The 21083-nt window shown below is 38.2% G+C and overlaps 1 long non-coding RNA gene across 1 annotated transcript; it reads left to right on the forward strand.

The window, feature by feature from the left end:
- Window positions 1–1602: 1602 nt before the first annotated feature.
- Window positions 1603–5220, forward strand: LOC110939355. Its single transcript, XR_002592197.1, has 3 exons — window positions 1603–1757; window positions 4198–4855; window positions 4962–5220. It is a non-coding gene; the product is annotated as an uncharacterized LOC110939355 (long non-coding RNA).
- The last annotated feature ends 15863 nt before the right edge of the window (window positions 5221–21083 follow it).

The following is a 21083-nucleotide window of genomic DNA, read 5'->3' on the forward strand; positions in this document are numbered from 1 at the left end:
CTTCAAAAGGGACAGGTAAAGGTTCGGGTCGTATCAACTCCTCGCTCATTCAATCGTCCTTGTCCTCAAGGACGGAACCAATAATAAACTCAAAAACATGTTGTGATAGAGACCACTTTGTAAAATCCCACTTAACACATCAATATGACATATTCTACTTGTTAATCAATAATAAACACAAAAACATGATTAAAAACACACTTAACACATAAAAAATAGTTAAAAATTTTGTGACAACCGGTAATTTCCGAGTTATAATTACGTGAATAACAGACATTAAGATGATAATAAATAGTGTTTTAATCAATAATAAACACAAAAACATGATTAAAAACACACTTAACACATAAAAAATAGTTAAAAATTTTGTGACAACCGGTAATTTCCGAGTTATAATTACGTGAATAACAGACATTAAGATGATAATAAATAGTGTTTAAGACACGAATTAACTTAATTAGGCCTTTTGGTATGCCTAGTAACGTCTATCCGACTTAACGGTACGCGAATGTGGATTTGCAGGAAGATTGCTGAACGATAAGCGCTAACGAACTGACCCCGAACAAAATACGGACAACGCCAACAAATATGATTTTCATACGTATAGTTTAAACATATAAATCTGGTTTTGCAAAATTATCACGCTTTCGAATGTCACAAAACGCATACATGAACGAAAAACGCGACTGTAGGAACACACCGACAACAAAACGGAAGCATCAGATACATGTATCACCTTCAAAACTTAAATATTATGACATAATTAGCTTCGTAATCAAATTTTAATATCCACAGTCAAAATCGGATAACGGATTAAAAACGACAAAAGAAGCATTTTACGCGATTTTTAACACAACCGAAGAACGAACGCGTCAACGTCGACTACCGATACTATTTTACATACTTTTGACTCTAAAATAATGTTTTACGATATTCCATGAAGACTGGGAGCAAAACAGGCTTCGGAAACATGATTGGGCCTCTCAAAACACTAAAAACAAGCTAATTGGGCCTAGGGCCCAACCCACTTAAACTCATTATAAATACTTTTTCTTTCATTTTTCCCCTCATTTTCACATATACTTTCTCTCTAATTCCCACATCCTCTCTCAACTTTCTCTCTTAAGGAGAACCGGCCGCCGGAGCCAGCGAATTTCCGGCGAGAATCCGGCGACGTCCGGCGAAGAAATCCGGCAGCCGGCAACTACCGGTGGTGGTGACGGCAGCGCCGCCGCCTGCGACATCAGTGACGGCGGCTTTCCGGCAAACTTTTTCGACGACCCGACACCCTACCCCCACTAAAATGAACCTTCCTGACACAATGGTGACCTCCGTTTTCAAAGATTCTCACCGGCGAAGTTCCGGCCAAACTCCAGCGATCCTATTTAGAACTTTTCAATTCGGGGATGCTTAGATCGGGCTGCTAGGAGCGTTCCTTCACATTTTCAAGATAATTCTACTTTCCGGTGACTTTTCAGGCGGCGGCGGCTGTAGTGATATGGTTACACTCGGTTCAATTTCGGCTCACTCGGTTCAGTTTTGGCTCACTCGGCTCTCTCTCTCTCTCTCTCTCTCTCTCTCTCTCTCTCTCTCTCTCTCTCTCTCTCTCTCTCTCTCTCTCTCTCTCTCTCTCTCTCTCTCTCTCTCTCTCTCTCTCTCTCCCTCCTAGTAAACTTCATCCATCTTGAAGTTTCCTTACAAGTTCAAGTTCAAGTCTAAGATCAAGATTCAAATCCTCTGATTCCTTGCTGCTTTTTGTAAGTAAAACTCTTTAAAACACTTTTGATTTCACTAAACTGTTATGTATAAGGTCGCCCAAAAATAGGTGTTTTATGGCTTAAACATCAATTTTACGAAACAACCTTAAAAATGTTTAGAAATTTTGGAAAAAAAAAAAACTTTTATATTCTTATCAGACAATTTTAATAATTTTTTTATTGAGAAACATAGGACAACATGATTAGTGGCGAAGCTTGAAAAAAAAGTTCGGGGGTCGGAAGGTTACGTACCTAATTTTTTTTTTCAAATGATGATATTTGATGAGTTGCATTTGATGATATTTTCATGTCATATTTTCACATACTACACTTTACTTTGTTGCATTTGATGATATTTTCATTTGATAAAAAAAATTGTTACATGGTCATATTTTCATGTTCTGTGAGTTTTATTTGGTGATATTTTCATTTGATAAAAAAAAAATAGTAATTTTAATATAATAATAATATACACATTTTTTAGAGTAAATTGTCAAAATCGTCCCTACGGTTTGGGGAAGTTTGACAGTTTCATCCAAAACAACTTTTTTATACCGTATTTCCCTTCACCTTTGGGATTTTTGTCATTTCATCCAAATGTCAAACTTTTTTTTTTTGCCAAAATCACCCCAGAGATTTGAGATTTTTTACCTTTTTCATCTAAATGTCTGATAGAAAAAATAAAGCAAATTAGACATCTAGATGAAAATAACAAAAAAAGATCGAAAAGTGAAGTGGAATATAGTACAAAAAGTTGTTTTTGATGAAACTGTCAAATATACCCATACCTCAGGTACAATTTTGAAAATTTACTCTATATTTTTATATGCACAAAATGTAACATACAAATTCTGTCAAATACGGTATAAAAACAACCATTTTCAGTATTAATTTTGGGAAAAGTGCGTTTCTTCGTTTACTTTTGATTTTCAAGATAAAATAAGCTCAAACGAATAAAAGAAACAAATTAACAACTAAAACCAACATAAAGACGAAGAAAGGAATTTGACAACATTATACCAACCATCCAAAGCTTCACCCTAAGAATAAAAATAACAATCCACAAGCCCGAAAAGTAAGGGGTATAGTGTTGACTATATGTGTTAAACCACTATATGTGTTCATATTAAAGACACAATGTATTATATGTGTTAAACAACTATATGTGTTCATATTAAAGACACAATGTATTTAACGGGATTATTTTCCTAAAAATATATAAATAAACATAAGTCCTTAGCAACCTTTTTGTATCGGTTCTCGAGTATACATAAGTTATTTTTTTTTTTTTTCACAAACCCATGGCTGGATTTCAACGATCAATACAAGGACGAGTTCGATTTCCTATATCATGCTTAAATTTAGTTAAACATATTTTCAAGAATCTTAAACACAGACTTTACAATGTCTTAAATATATGCTAGGATTGGTATCATCAAGCTAGTTGGGTGACTTGTATGCTAGGAACATTACATAGACTTCGCAATGTCTTAAATATATTTTAGGACACGAGTAGGTTGGGTTTCACTTACACGGACTTTGCTACAGACATAACATCATAGGTGACTTTATAACCCACACTCTTTATGTTTTTACATTTTTATAAATGTTTTCGAGGGCAGAAAGACATGCAAGTTTTGTAAAATACACAATATTTCGATGAACAAAAACACATATTTCTAAACCATTTTGCAAATGACTTTCAACAAACTCAAATGCTTTATGAAAGGTTTATGCTAAACATACCGGTTTTACAAAACACACGCGTATTTTCGAAACGCGCATGAGTTTCATTACTAGTGACAGAAGGGTCCTAGTTACTACGAGACTGGTTTGTCCTGCATACAAGTAAGGGGACTGGTTTGTCCTGCTTACAGACACAAGGACTGGGTTGTCCTGCATACAAATAAGGGGACTGGTTGATCCTGTTTACAGACACAAACAGGCTAGACCCATTCTCACATGTGCCAGGCACTAGGACTCTCGTGGGCTAGGCTCACACTTGCTCGTGCGAGGCACGAAAACTTAAGGACTGGATTGTCCACTACTCAACTGGAGGAGCCATAGGGTTCTTAAACTATACAGTGAAGTCCTCGCTACATATTGGAACTATATTCCATACCTGTTTATTTTTGGGGGGATCCTGCTAGTCGATCGTCTTGAGTAAACAGTTTGGCCGGGAAATTTCTAGCACCAGGTGGGTTATAGGCTCATGCGGGCAGGTTGTGTTGTGTTTGTGATACACGGACATTGCGGACATTGATGGTTAAACAAGTTTTACAAATACAAGAGTTTTCATATGACATGCCGAGGAAAATGATTTTATTACATTTTCTCAACATTATTTAAACCGGTTATTAAAAAGATATATTTTAAATCTTTTTCAAACAAACTATGAACTCGCTAACTTTATGTTGATTTTTCTCATGTTCTTTCTCAGGTTGCATTTTTAGACTATGGAACGGTTGGAATAGGAGAACCCATGGGGATTCGAGTACTTAGTAGGCGTTTACTTTCTAGTAGTCTTAGCATTATATACTTCCGCTGTGCAATGAAGATACCAGTCAGATCACTCCAACTCTGATTTATGCAGGGTGTGACAAATTTGTGTTACAGAAATATACTTGTCGAACCCCTTTGTAAAGATAAAGGCCATTGCCCTTTTTGCTAGGGAACCAGATTGTCCCAGGCTCACGATTATTTTCATGCCAGGCAATTGAGTTATCCATAAAGACAATAATTTGAGATGGATCAATGCCTCATTTCTTCAGCATATAAGATGTATAACATACAGCTAACTACAGGGATAAATAAAATTATATTAAATACACGATAAAACATCTAGTTGATAGTTACTTAATGAAAACTGACATTGTCGCTCACCTCCGTACCATAACCAACCCATCCGAGGGAACCAACAACTAGAACAACACAAATGGAGCCCTCCTCATGTGCCTTCGGTTGCATCTTCACGTCACCGCTCTGAAATGCCATTGGAACAGCCCAAATGGAGCCCAAATTGGGTGGGTCCCTGGTTATGTACCACCAAAGCCATGTTTTGAGAGAGACCGCTAACATAAATGATTCCTGTCGCTAGCGTAAGTTCTCCAATCATTATCCCTGTTCAACAAAGAATCAAACTCAAATGGAAATCTATTATTTGATTAATTCTTTGGTTGTGCATCTGTTCACTACTGTTTGCAGCCCTTATAAGATCAAAAGTTCATAAATACAAGTTGCAGTCCAATCAACAAAGAATTCTACCACTAAATTGAGCAGAGAACTTACAATGTCAGTAGAGGAGGAACGACATTGCGAGGTCGGAGGCGCAACGGCGTTGGTGTAGAGGAACCTAGGTGAATCCCAAATTGACTGAGTTTAATGGAAGAGGAGGGGGTGATGTAACCGTTAAAAAGGAGGATTCGGGCCGTATTTTTTCTCTTCGAATTGTAAAAATTTTAGTAAACACACTAACTATATAAAATAATATAATTTATATACTATACAATTTACATGAATTTATATACTAGCCAAATTATGATTTTACCCCGTTTAAATTTATAGTTTTTCCACTGGCTTTTGGTTGTTTTTTTCCATCCCAACCAAATTACAATTCTGCTCTCAGTTCAAATTTACAGATTTGCCACACTTTTTTTTCGGGTCAAATTACGATTTTGCCCCCAGTGTAAAACTACAGTTATGCCGTTGTTTTAGTTTTTTTTTTTTTTTTACAAAACTATGGTACTGTTTTTTTACCCAAATTACGATTTTGCCCCGTTTAAATTTACAGTTTTGCCACTAGTTTTGTTTTTTCCCATCCCAGTCATATTACAATTTTGCCTTCGGTTCAAATTTAGAGTTTTACCATCATTTTTGTTTTTTTCACGGTCAAGTTACGATTTTACCCCAGTGTAAAACTACAGTTATGCCATCGTTTTAGTTTTTTTTCACAAAACTATGGTATTGTTTTTTTTTTACCAAACTACGATTTTACCACGTTTAAATTTACAATTTTGCCATTGTTTTTGTATTTTTCCCATCCCAGCCAAATTACAATTTTGCCCTCATTTCAAAGTTATAGTTTTGCCATCGTTTTTTTGCCAGGTTAAATTACGATTTTGCCCCCAGCGTAAAACTATAGTTATGCCAACGTTTTAGTTTTTTTTTACAAAACTGTGGTAGTGTGTTTTTTACCCAAATTACGATTTTGCCCCTTTTAAAATTATAGTTTTGCCATTAGTTTTGTTTTTTTCCATCCCAGCCAAATTACAATGTTACCCTCAGTTCAAATTTACGGTTTTTCTATAATTTTTGTTTTTTTTTCGTTTCAAATTACGATTTTGCCCACAGTGTAAAACTACAACTATGCCATCGTTTTAGTTTTTTATTTTTACAAAACTATGGAAGTGTTTTTTAAATGGTTGACTCTTTGTAACTTTTAACATATATATTTACTCTATGTTTTTTATATGCACAAAATGTAACATATAAATTGTGTCAAATACGGTATAAAAACAACAATTTTCAGTATTAATGTTAGGAAAAGTGCGTTTCTTTGTTTACTTTTGATTTTCAAGATAAAATAAGCTCAAACGAACAAAAGGAACAAATTATACCCTTATACAATTAGTAACTTGGGTTATGTCTCATTTGTTTAAAAGTCACACTCCTTAATCATTTTACTCACTCCCTTTCATTTTATATTACAATGATTTGTATCACACCTCTTTAAGAAGTCACAACCCTTTAAACTACTTTTAAATGTATGATACCTCTTAAAAAAATTCACAACTTTTAAATACATCACACATCTTCAAAAAGTCACAACCCTTCAAACTACATTTAAATATCACATCCCTTTTAACTACTTATAAATATATTACACCCTTACAAAAAGTCAACCGTTCACTATATCATCTTATTATACAAAAAGAAACTAAAAGTTGCATTTAAGAGAAATCGTAACCGTTCACATAAATGTGTGGGTGATTCATAAGCGTCGCAACAACTCCGCCACATAACAAAAGTGAAAGGAACAATGTTTTTTACTGATGCACCGCTTCATCAAATGCCAAAAGTCACAACCCTTCGATAAATTCCAACAAGTATAATTACCGTATGAACAATTGTAACTGTTGAATTCATGAAGATTTGAAATAATTTAAATCGGTACTTTTCTACAATTTCATCTCATTCGTGAATATGCAGTTTGTTTCATAACAAAACCATTGTCTACACTGAAACCCTGATTTCAAATGAAGATTAAGATGACGACTTCAGATTTTGGTTCGTTCGATTTTGCTTCATTCGCTTTCGCTGCAGGCGATGATCGGATGATTTTGGTGTAGATGACGATTTCGATTTTGGTTCATTCGATGGAAAGACATTCAACACCCCAATTTATTAAGGTTTTATGTGTTCGTTTTTATTTTTATTATATGTTGCTTATCATTCAGATTTTGTTTGCTAATGATGAAAAAATCGGGTGCAAATGGATCACTTTAACCAGTTCTTAATTACGTGAGGGGAAAAATGTTCAAAGAAAAAGAATGGAATGTAATGGTTTTATTAGAATTAGATCATAACCTATTTTGTTTAATCTGAACAAAAACAATCACCAAAATTGTTTATTTTTATGTTCATTTCGTCTTTGAAATTGACTTTCATCAAATTCGTGAATCGGCAATTTGTTTAATAATGCCCTCTGTGGTTTCAACTTTGAAATCGGCCTTAAATTGGGCACAATCATCAACCATTAACTTGATTGTTGTTGTGTTTCTTATTTTTAGTAACAAATTGAACAAGCTCGACAAAATGGAAGAAGAAGAAGAATTTGAGCGTTTATGATGTACAAAAATATATGGATACAAAGTTGTACATAGTATGTGATTGTATCACAGATTGTTGAGATAGAAAAACACCCTAGGAACCGGGCCTTTGTTGGGTTAATCGAGTTTGTTCACAGGTCACACGGGCTGCAGGTCGTGAGTTCATTTCGGATCAGTAGGTTGCATGTCCAAAGAGCAAGTGGTCCAGGGGTGAAAAGGTTTTTTACCTTTCAGTTGGATGTGAGAAACCTGAAGTCTTTTGCTACAAGTTTACCTTCTTAGTTTATTCATTTTTTAAGAGATTTAAAGGTTAATTTACGTGTGAATTGGTCAATTTGTTGTGCGAGTGATATGGATAAAGAGTGGTAAACATGTGGAATAAAGATGTGTGCAGAACATGGGTAGAATGTTACGTGGGATTCTTTTGTTTTGTTTTTATAAGTAATTAGAAGTAGGGTTTGTTTTATTGTACCCTTTTTTATTCAGTTTGGTGTTAAGGTGCGTGTTGTGTGTGTTTATTAAAAGCCAATGCCTAAACCAACAACCTTTGTATAAAGAGAGGCTACCGTGTGTTTTTTCAAGAGAAACAAAGGAAGACGTGATTTCTTGGGTTGGTGTGAGTTTCTGTTATTTAATTAGGTACAATCTTTTATGCACGGTGGATGTGTTAAATGCAAGCATCTCACCTGGGTACAAGGATTGAGAAACGTACAACCCAATTTCAGTGAAAAGAGAGAGAAAGAAATGCTCTTTGGAGAAGATGGAGAGATAGAGAGAGAGAGAGAGAGAGAGAGAGAGAGAGAGAGAGGCAGAGAGGAAGGAGTATACCAGGTTACAACAGTGGCACCGTTGCCGGCTTAGTTAACGTCCCGCCGCAACGCGCGGGTTAACGTTAACTCGTTAACAACAAAAACCAACATAAAGATGAAGAAAGGAAGTTGACAACGCTATACCAACATTCCAAAGCTTCACCCCAAGAATAAAAGCAACAATCCAGAAGCCCGACACGCGGCCGTGCCTACTAGGCATGGGTCATGCCCCAGTCAATATTCCTTAGAGAATAAAGACAAACAGAAATGACAAAGGACACGGGGCCGTGTCACCTAAGCACGGGTCGTGATCAACTCTAAGATTTGCATATTTGGGTTCGTACAAAAAGTACAGGGGCCACGGGGCCGTTGGTGCGGAAGTGCTGACAAGAGCATTAAATGAAGACAAAGAAGGTGAAGGACACAGGGCCGTGCCCCAGCTTAAAATTATAGTTTTTCCATGGTTTTATTTTTTTAGCAAATGTATGCTTGTGTTTTATTTTTTAGTAGCAAAAGTATGTAGTGTTTTATTTTAATTGATGGGCTGAATGTAAATTTTTTTAGATCGTGTTATGAGTAGTATGTATAATTAACCTAAACACAGACGTGCATGTTATGAGAGAGAAATACTCGACTTAGTGCCCAGCAATGCGGGCAGGCAAAAACTAGTTTGTTATCAATAAAAAAGTCGTTAAGATGTTTTTTTTAAATAAACATTGACGGACAATTATAACTTTTGTTAAGATTCTCAACATATACATTCATCAAGATATGTATATGTATTTTGAAAAAAACAAACATTGACGTGAGAAGTCTAATTTTTTGAGTTAAGTGTCCCTTTGGTTTGTCCATTTTTTCCATTTCAGATATAATTTCAATATTGTACCATTTTTCTTCCCTGACATTCTCGAAACATGTCATTCCAATCTAAGAAACTAACCCCAGTTAGATCAGGGGTAAAATGGTCATTTTACATAGATTTTTATTTTTTTTATTATTAGTATACCTTTTTATCTCTTTCCCTTCTCAGTCTTGCACCTACACATCATAAACGCTAGCCTCTTTTCTATAGTAAGATAGAGAGACATTAAAGAGTGGAAGATGGCTGACAAGGATGTAGGTCCGGGTTTCGGGATCAAAACCGTGATTTTCATGATTATGTTCATAGATGGAAGAAGATAGAGAGGATAAACAAACAAACTTTGTATTAATCCGGTAGTAAACATTACAAGTCGGCCCGATTACATGATAACCGAACTAATACCAAAGAAGTATACATCCGGGGAGAAACCAAGTGGTGATTTCTCCCGGTGAGGTCTCAAACCTCCTATCACTCTCTTGCACACACTTGTGCTCTCACTCTTGTGTTGCAAATGACAAGGTGTTGGTATTTATACCAAACACAGGTTGCACGGTCGAAGGATTAAACTGACTGGTCGATAGATCATCTGTCGACCATCCAGCTTTCGAAAGATACACACATACCTCGAAGGATGCCATATCCTTCGAGGTCCATCTTCAACCTTCGATGGATATCTTTCGAGCTCATCGAAGGATACACAATCCTTCGATGCCTTATCCTTCGACACCAACATATACAACCATAATTTGTCTAGCAAACACACACGGTCAACCGAATAACCCTCTCGTTTGACCACTTCAAACGAGCGGGTCTATACACGTTCGATAGACCGTTTCACTAACTATTACAAATTCAGCGTAAAATAATAACTAATCTATTCGACAAGCATCGGACACAAAATCTGCATCAACAAAGGAAGGAGGGGCGGTCCGGCTACCATTTTCGGTGGCGGTTGCGGCGGCACGACCCCTACCCCTCCCTTTTGTTACAAGCGGCGGTGGCTTCGAAATGGCAAGGACGGGGGGGATTGGGTCGTGATGAATGATGGTATGGTGGTGAACGGTGGGAATTGGACCCTCACTAGGGTCGCAATGGGAGGCGCCGGTGTCGTGATTGTATGCGGCTGGAGTGGAGGGTGACGCATGAAGAGGTGGCAGCTTACGGGACGACGACTTCAAGCAGGGTCCGATGAAATCATTTGTCAATCAGATTTGAAAACCTACTTGACATTTTTATCCCTTTTGTCAACAACTAATTATCTTGAACTTATGAAATGTCACTCTTGTTATTATGTTAGATTGAGGGTTTTTGGGGCTACTGTAGCACCAAGATGCATTTTAATATTGGTGTGTGCGAAGCGTGATATGATTTTATTAATATTTTGAGCCCATTTTACGCATTAGTCAAGTTTTAAATTTATAAAACACGATATTCTACTAACACTAAACACACACTTGGGCAAGTGCACCCTTCGTGAGCGTAGTATAGTGTTGGTAAGATACCGAGGTCGTACAAGGACACAAGAGCTTTTAGTACCGGTTTATCTTCAACGTCTAATTGATCTAAATTTTAGAGAAAAAGTTTTAAAACATAAAAATAAAAAATGCAAAAATAAATAAAATAAAAATAGATAGACAAGATAGAATCACTTGGATCTGACTCGTCTTTAATGCATCCTTTGATGATTTTCGCACTTTCGGACTTTTTAAGAGATTATCTTAGTTATAGTAGTAGGCCCCTCTTTTGAAGATGACGTTACCCTCAACCCAATTGTTTGAGTCAGCAGGGATACAATTCCAAAGGGTCAGAATATTGAAAGATAGTTAAGTAAGTTATTAATGCGAAAAGTGGTAGGCCTCTCTTTTGAAGATGACGTTACCCTCGGCTAAGTGGTTTGAGTCAGCAAGTGTCACACCCGACCACGTAAAACAACAAATCGTGGCGGAAACGTCGAGGAGTGTTGTAACAGAATTATTGTTTCACAACCATGGATACAAAAAGTTTCGCTTTATTGATTATGTAGGATCGTTTTCAGACCAGAACGAGTCGATCAGAAGAGTAATTCACCGATACAAAAGGTGGAAACAAGTGTATTAGTGTTATTTCAGCCGTATTCACTTTAAAACTGTCTTGTATATTGATTCCGGAACGATTACAATTCAGAAGACACCTCGACAGAGCTTCGCCGTCGGAAAACTATCTGCTGATTCCACTCCAAATGACAACAGACATCATGTATATATAGCTCATGTGATTCCGCTTGAAACTGCCTCAAGCGAAGCCTAATTTCGCTTGAACATAACTCAAGCAAAGTCAACATGATGACTTCGAGCGGAATCTTAAACAATCTGATTTCGCTTGAAATAACCTATTGTCATTTCAAGCGGAAGTACATCTAATTACACTTTCTTGAATCTTGTGCCCTGTTCTAACTATTTCTATACAAGACTCAATACAAGACGAAGTCGACAGACGGATGCATCAACAAACTCCCCCTCGGATGTTGATGGAGTCTTCAGTGTCGAGTCTTCGGTTGTCAAACCTTCAGTCTTTATCAATCTGCTTGCTCTTTCTCAAAGATCTTCCATTGTAAGCATCCTCTATCTTTCTCTCTCTTTATCTCTTTCTTTTATAAGAATCAGATACTGGCTCTATCCACTTCCACTTAAAGTCTTCAGACTCCCCCTTTCAATAAACTAAACTGGGATCGCAGTCTAGAATTCACCATCTTCACAACTCAGGTGTCAGAACCTAGCTAACCTGCACACATCTCTACCTCAAAATAAATTTCACAGATTTAAAGATTTATCAAATTTAGAAATCATTAGCAGATATCTTTAAAAAAATGATTTAAACTTTAATGGCCACTTGTAAACATAACTTCTTCATACACTCTCTCCCAAACCTGTTCATCAAGTTTAGCACTGGGAATTTTGAAAATCAGCTTTTCAACATCAGTTTTCGAAAATCTTTTTGGATTTTTCAAAATTTATGCTAAAACACACTGAAAATATTTTTGGAATTTTAAATGAACATAAATGCAGTAAAGAAATATTTACAGACAATATTTTTGTGAGTTTGTGTAAGAGGATCATATCAGTTTTTGAGAGAAGTCACTAACACCGTTAAGCTTTAAACATTTTAAGTTCTAAACAATTCACCTAGATTATCAGTATACTGATCCTTTTAAATTTTCACACAAATTTCAACTGTTTCGAGATACGAGATTAATGTTTTAGATACTTAAACTTATTCGCGTGTCCCACCATTTGAATATACTCCCGTATCCAGATCCCAATATTCAGTCTTACAGGTGAATATACCTAGATGATATCTGTAAGGGGTTAGATGCGAAACCGTGAGAGCTCAGGTCAGAACTTCCGTTCAGCAGAGAGATGACGGCTCGACTTTAGGTGTGTCCCCTTTAGAGGATCTTTTATTCAACAACACGTGATTAGCATTTTTAAATGTTTCATCATTTTTTTATACTGAGGGCTGTGCTATATTTCAAGCATTTGTAGAAAGTATTATACGGGGACTAGGTCAGACTTTCCATTCAGCAGAAGTCCCGGGATAATACCCCGGATATCACTAAGTATAAAGACCTAGTATCTCAGAAAGAGGGACCTTTCAAACGAGATTTCGGGGGTTACCATATATCCAAGAATTGTTACCCATGTTATAAGCAAGTTTGAAATTTATGTTTATATCTCGTTACAATCTACTAAATGTGTAAAAACCTACTGACACATTCACAGTGAGATTGTTTATCACGTTTGACTTTTCAATTCTTTAGCATGTTGTGATAGTCCACTGTTGTACTATCATTTCCTCTATTATAGAACAAAAACTCATTTTTGATTTTATCATGTTTTTGGCTTTTTCAAATTTTCTAATGTTTTTGGATTTTTTGAAATTTTTACTCCCCCTAAAATTCAAAAACATCTAAAGAAAAATGAAAACAAACTGTACAAGAAACATGACAACTAATATCGAATCGCCTCAAATCTCCATTCACTTGGCATAAACAATCAGAACTCCCCCTTGCAACAAACTATTTTCCCATTTAGATCTCAAAACACTTAAGTTTGTTTTAATCAAAAATAGTTTTTCCGGAAAATAAGTTTTGTTGATTTTACCACTTGTAGGAAATGGGGATCAAATCATCACATTGTTTACCAAATTTTTGAATGATAGTTAAATCAAGTTCAAATTAATGACCTTGATTAAACACTTGTAATAACAACTATCAAACATTTTCAACCAATTCACACTTGATGGTTGAATTCTCAAGATGCCGATTCTTACTCCACACTTACCAACCTGGGAGTTCCGGCAATTCACACTTCTCAATTTTAAATTTTTCAAAAACATTTTTAGAAAGATGCCGATTCATGCTCCGTGATTACCAACTTGAGAGCTCCGGCAAGTCAGGTTTTTACTTTTTGAAAAATATATCCACCCAAGCCTGACCATCCTTGGGTGAAACAACCTCTTTTTCACTGTCACTTTCAACAGAATTGTGATCTTTCTTTTTGGAAGTATAAAATTCTTTGACACCTTTGGCCTCCATTGACCATTGTTCCAAAAATGTGTTTCACATTTCCATTGAAAGCCTTATCAACATCAAATTTATTCTTTTTTAGAATAAAATTGATTTGAAATCTCAACTTTTCCAATTTTCTTCTTATAGTTTTCAGCCCGAAGTGGTGGAAAATTCACAGCATCCACAGTCGGAACTGATTTCTCAACTTTTTCTTCAACACGTGGCTCCTCTGATTTTGTGAAATCAGATTCATCACCAGAACTGTTTCCTGAACCCTTAACCACCCATTTTTGGTTTTTCAGATTTTCTTTTCTTTTCACCACATTTTTTGAACATTCACCAACCTAAAAAGTTGAATTTTCAAAGCCTGTAAATTTTCTAGTTGAAAGTTCAGTTTTCTCAACAACTTTTTCTTTCAATATACCAGAGAGTGCCTGTTTTATCTGTATCGCCTTTGGACAATTTCTGGCAATATGACCGACTGTTTTACATTGAAAACAGGTTCTTATCTCTGTAGTCTTCTGAGCACCGCTTTTCTTCATCTCTTCTTGCTTCTTCGCAAGGAATTCTTTGTTCGTCTGCTTCCAAAATGAACTCTTTTGTTCTTTCTCAGCACTTGTTCCTGAAACAAAAACAGTTTTTGGTTTATAAATTTTCTCGTTTTTATAGTTTTTCGGTGGAGTAAAACCCAATCCATTCTTTTTGAAATTACCGTTATGGTTTGGTTTCTTTCGATAACCATGACCAGAATTGTAACCCATTTTCTTGTTTAAACGTTGTTGAACTCTTGAGGTGTAAGGTTTAGGTTTTTCAGAAAGATTTTCATCTTTTATTTCAGAAATATCAATTTCTATAAGTTTTAGAACCTTTTTGATCATTTCAGTTTTAACACCTCTTATTGGAAAAATCTCATCAGAATATAATTTGTCAGAATCTTTCAAAGTGTATGCTACTTTGACCAGTTCGTCATTCAAATTAGATTTTGATAGCAAAAACTTCTTATCATAAACCCTTTGTCTTTTTTGACTGTTGACTTTGACATGTCAGACTCGGACTTTGACTCGAATTTGGACTTCGTTTTTGATTCCTCTATGTCATCTTTATCCAACACCTGATCGACCATACTTTTTTATCAGCTTTGACTCATGATCAGTGTCAGACGATGTGAACGTTACATCAATATTTTCTGGCAAATTATCTGACGACCCAGACTCCCACTGTAAATTTGTTGCCTTTTTGACTCTTTCAGAATTTGGATTTCGAGGAGAATGTCCATTTTCGACCGGGGGTGGACATCTAATGTAGACAACACTTGGTTTCTTACCAGAAACTTCCACTTCAACATCTTCTTTTGTTTCAGTCTTCTTCTCTTTCGAAGTCTTCTCTTCCTCAAAAGTCTTCATTCCTTCCATATTTGGATAAATCCTGTCAACAACACAAGTAGAACATGAGTAACTTTTCAATAAATTGTTAACTCTTTAAGTTTCAATTCTTTGAGTTGCCAACTTCAATTCAAGCTCAGCACACTTTTCAGTGTAAAAGTCAACATTGTCAAGCTGTCTCATGTATGCTCCTTTGAGTGTATTCATTGCTACAACTTATTCACTATTCGACTCAGTGTACTTATTCATCTCTCTGTTGAAAACATCATATGATTCTTTCAACCTTTTTATATTGTGTAGCAACTCATTATTTTGCTTGATCAGAGAATCACAATTCATACACTTCTCAGGAACTTTGACTGTATCAGCATCTGTTTTGATTTCAAATTTTGGAACTTCTTTGACTATTCTTACTTGAACTTCTTCTTTAGCCTTTTTCTTTTTCTCAGCTTCAGCTTGATCCTGTTCTTCTTCTTCTTCATATTTCTTCCATTTCTCTTCTTCAGCTTTTGCAATTTTTCTGTATTTTTCTGCCCAATATTCATCAGAAGCATTAGTAACAAAAGCATTAGCGTTTAAAATCTCTTTTGCCATGAATTTTTTGTCTAGGCAATAATTGTCCCAACAGAAACCTTCTGGCAATTTTTCATTGTGACAACTCGAACTTTAGACCTACTTTGTGTAAATGTTACGTGCTTGTGTGAACCTTGTTGATTTAATGAATGATTGTTAAGATTATTGTATGTTGTGATTATGTCATATGTGTATTGAAGGAATGTACGATATGTTATGCGTTTCTATGTATTCAAGCCCAAACGCACAACACCGCTCGACCGCACAAGCCCACTTGGGCTTTACATTTGGACGCGGCCCCTTATGGGCAGCCTAAGTGGATTTCGGCCCACCTACTTTACACGAATAACACAAGGGGTGTTGGTAATTTTCACACACTTTGGCAAATCATCCTCACACACAAACCCTAGCTTTCCTCTCTTTCTCTCTCGCTCAAACCCGACGGCACAAGATCATCCTCTTGCTCGGATCAACTCCTGTTCCTTCTCTACTCGGTTAGTATGATTAATTAATCGTGCTTGATGTTTTGATGTGTGTTTATAATAGCCTTGCATGATGATCTAGGGTTCTTGATTAACATGATTGTTTATGTTAAATGATAGTGTTCTTGATAATCGGATCCCATGTACACTTGATTTACATGTTCAATAATGTTTATACGTTTTGGAATGCATGATCTAGTAATCGGCTGTTATGAGTTGTTAATCACATGATGCTTGAATTAACCGGCTGTAATATAGTAGAACTCGGATAGATGATCAGGTTTAATTCGGGTAAATGTTCATAAGATGTGTTCATGTATGATTCGGTTAGGGTTCTTGAGAAAAACATGTGAATTATGCTTGTTTGATCGATATAGGATTGGGATAGAATCTTTGATTTTGTTAATTGATTGTAAATATGGAAACTGTTAAAAGCTTGTAACCGATTGCATGACATCCGGAAGTTTGTTACGGATCGCACAAGACCGGAATCGCACAAGATCAGATCATGCAAGATCTGATCCGAACGCACAAGCCGATCCGGTCGCACAAGAGGCCCTGATCGTACAAGGGGTCTCCAGTCGCACAAGGCTTGCCCAGTCGCACAAGGGGTAATGTTGTTTAGCTGTTGGGCCTTAGAAGCCAAAGACACAAACGTACAAGCCCACACTGATCGCACAAGTTGAACGTTATGCTGTTGGGCCGAGCAGCCCAAGTTCCCTAATCGCACAACCCAACCTGACCGACCAGGCCCATCTGATTCGCACAAGGTGTACCTTATTGGGCCGATATACTAATTGGATTATTTATGTTATTGGATCGCACAAGTCACTCACGAATATTAATTGGGCCGAGATTGTATTATTAGTTTGTTATGATATTTGGGCCGTATATGTTAAACTGTTTGTTTGTATGTTGGGCCGAGGATTTGTTGGGCTTGGACATTGAATCGCACAAGATGGTTGGGCTCGCACAAGCTTGATGGCCCAACCATCCGGGTCGCACAAGTTGAGAATGTTATGTTTGACTGTTGCGTGTTTACCATGATCCTTGCATGCTTGCAACGTGTTAACTTATGTGATACATACGTGCATTACTTGAACCAAACCTGACTTGTATGGTAACCCTGTTAGGACGTGGTTGACCACTTTAGTTCAAGAAACCTCTTTGTGTATCTGCCGAGCAACCCAAGGTGAGTTCACACAGCCAAGGCATGGGGTTCCCAGGGTGGGAATGGGATTGGATGATTATTTCGTGCGTACATAGTTAATGGAACCTAATGATATGGTCCTCAGGGTGAGGATGGTAAATGATAAGATACAGCTAGACTAGTATACCTACTTGAACTGATCTTCGCACACACGCCAAGGGTTGGCTGCGATATTATGACTGATCTTCGCACACATGCCTTAGGGAGGCTGCGAACTATACATACTAAACTTCGCACACATGCCAGGGTGGCCAGCGATACAAATATACATAGTCTAGAATACTTGAGAACTTTCCTTAATCTTCGCATACATGCCTAGAGGGCTGCGATGGAAATCAATACCATACATGAACAATGAACGAACATAATACGACACATACAATTACTATTACCGAACTTACTTTCTGTGAACTCGCTCAACTAGTTGTTGACTCTCTGCTGCATGCCTTGCAGGACCTTAGGTATCATATGGAGCTTGCACAAGGAGGAGCGGGTCGTTGTGGACAAGGATTCGTGAATGCTTACTAAACACTTATGATATTTCTTATGTTAACACTTATGTTTGGGTTTTCCTTTAATGCTTCCGCTACACTTAATTATGTTGGTTTGATAAACACCTTTCGTATTGATGGATAATTATTACTATTTATTTCATGTTCAATATGATTGGTGGCTTGATCCTGGTCAGTCACGCTCCCAAGCGGTGATACTCCGCAGGTGGATTTTGGGGGTGTGACAGATTGGTATCAGAGCCATTGGTTATAGAGAACTCGGTTTTAATATGGGAAAACGTTTTTATTAAAACCAGACTATAACCAGAACAGTGCTCCCAACGATCCACAACGACGCTCAGCTCCACGTGCAAGACTCAACATCCTAGGTAATAAGGTTTATGTTTATTACCTGCATGCTAGAACTATATAGAACTTTGCTCGCATTACGTTTAGATACACATGACTTTATTACATGAGAATACCTACGTGCTTACGCTTTTCTGTCATCGCCCTATTCGCGAACCACTCTCACTTACGTTACTTTTACTATGAAGATCATGTCTGGATGAATTAACATGACTCAAGCCCAGCTAGAGGCTCTCGTTCAAGCTCAAGTTGCTGCGGCACTTGCAGCCGCACAAGCAGGTAGTATATCCTGTAGTCATAACTCACAGTAGGATCTTTAGATCCTACACTCCTAAACTAGCCCTTGTATTTAAACTTTGCCCTATTCGTACACAATAGGTCAACACGCGCAGCAACCTGTCTGCACTTTCAAGAACTTCATGGATTGTCGTCCAAGTACTTTCAGCGGCACAGAGGGGGCAGTTGGACTCCTCCACTGGTTTGAGAAGCTCGAGTCAGTTTTCGAAATGTGTGAATGCCCTGAGGCTCGCAGGGTGAAATACGCCACTGGCACGCTAGAAGGAATAGCACTAACTTGGTGGAACGCCCAAGTTCAGATCTTAGGGTTGGCAGCTGCTAACGCCACACCCTGGAACGACTTCAAGGAACTCATTAAGAGGGAATACTGCACGCGTGATGACATCCACAAGTTGGAGAACGAGCTCTATCACTTGAAAATGACGGGGTCAGAGATTGAAGCCTATACGAAATGGTCAAACGAACTGGCCATTCTGTGTCCAACTATGGTGGACCCTCCGGTGAAGCGCATTGAGTTGTATCTCAAGGGACTTGCGCCAGAGATCCAGAGCCATGTTACATCGGCAAACCTCGGCAACATCCAAGACATCCAGCGTCTTGCCCATCGACTCACAGATCAGGCAGTAGAACAGAACAAGCTGCCCAAACGCGTCAGTGCAACCACTACTCCAGCTGCTACTTCTGCTACACCAACGACAACAAACGGAAATGGGATGGGGATTCCAGCAGGGGATCAGTTTCCGTTCAGTCTCAAGCACAGCAGCGCAGGACGAATGACTACCAGAATTCGAGTCAGCAATCATCTGGCAGTCAGGGGCAGGGTGGATACCGGGGAGTTCACCCACTATGCAACAAGTGTAACAGGCACCACAGTGGAAGGTGTCGCAAAGAACGTTGTCAGAGATGTCTCAAGCTAGGGCATGAAGCCAAAGATTGCAGGAGCTCACGACCTGCGAACCAGAATCAGCAACTTCCGCCAACGGTTCCTCAAAACCCACAGCAGCAGCAACCACAGCGTGGAAACCGGGGATGTTTCCAGTGTGGGGCAGAAGGTCATTACAAACGCGATTGTCCTCAGTTGAACCAGAACCAAAACCGCAACAACAACAATCTGGGCAATGGGAACAACAACAACGGGGGAAACAACAACAATGGCAACGAAGCTAGGGGACGCGCTTTTGTGCTAGGTCGAGGTGACGCAGTGAACGATCCCAACGTAGTTATGGGTAAGTTTCTCCTCGACGATATTTATGTTACTGTTTTATTTGATTCGGGTGCGGATACAAGTTATATTTCTGTGAAAGCTAGTAAATTGTTAAAACGTACATCAACACCTCTAAACACCAAACACGTCGTAGAACTAGCTAATGGTAAGAGTTTAGAAGCCACGCAGATAGTCAGGGGTTGTAGTATCGTCTTAGCCGGTCAAACATTCTCGATCGACCTTATTCCCATAGTCTTGGGAAGTTTTGATATCGTTATTGGGATGGATTGGTTATCCCAACATCAGGCAGAGATCTTGTGCAGCGAGAAGATTATTCGCATTCCACGTTCTGGTCAAGAACCTCTCGAAGTTCAAGGAGACAAGAGTGGTGCAGTGGTAGGCATCATCTCTTTCTTGAAGGCTCAGAAGTGTCTGCGGAAGGGTCACACCGCAATCTTGGCACTCGTTTTAGATGCATCAGTGAAGGAAAAGAAATTGGAGGATATTCCAATTGTTCGTGACTTCCCTCAGGTGTTTCCTGAGGATTTACCTGGTTTACCGCCACATCGCCAAGTCGAATTTCAAATCGAGCTCGCTCCGGGAGCAGCACCCATAGCTCGCGCACCATATCGTCTAGCTCCATCAGAATTGGAAGAACTGTCAAAGCAGCTACAAGAGCTCTTGGAAAAGGGCTTCATTCGTCCAAGCTCTTCGCCATGGGGAGCTCCAGTGTTATTTGTGAAAAAGAAGGATGGTACCTTCAGGATGTGCATAGACTACCGTGAACTGAACAAGGTAACGGTGAAGAACCGTTATCCCCTTCCACGCATAGACGACTTATTCGACCAGTTGCAAGGGTCGTGCTACTATTCGAAGATAGACCTGAGGTCAGGTTATCATCAGCTGAGAGTCCGGGAGGAGGACGTCTCCAAAACAGCATTCAGAACTCGCTACGGCCACTACGAGTTTCTTGTCATGCCGTTCGGGTTAACGAACGCACCTGCCGTATTTATGGACCTTATGAACAGGGTGTGCAAACCCTATCTTGACAAGTTCGTCATTGTCTTCATCGACGACATTCTGATCTACTCCAAGAGTCAGGAGGAACACGAGCAGCACCTACGCCTTATTTTGGAACTCCTACGGAAGGAACAGCTGTACGCTAAGTTTTCGAAATGCGACTTCTGGCTTCGTGAAGTCCACTTCTTAGGCCACGTAGTGAACAAGAATGGGATCCATGTCGATCCATCCACGGTAGACTCAATCAGGAATT

This window comes from Helianthus annuus, chromosome 1 (assembly GCF_002127325.2).
Source record: "Helianthus annuus cultivar XRQ/B chromosome 1, HanXRQr2.0-SUNRISE, whole genome shotgun sequence".
Classification (NCBI taxonomy): domain Eukaryota; kingdom Viridiplantae; phylum Streptophyta; class Magnoliopsida; order Asterales; family Asteraceae; genus Helianthus; species Helianthus annuus.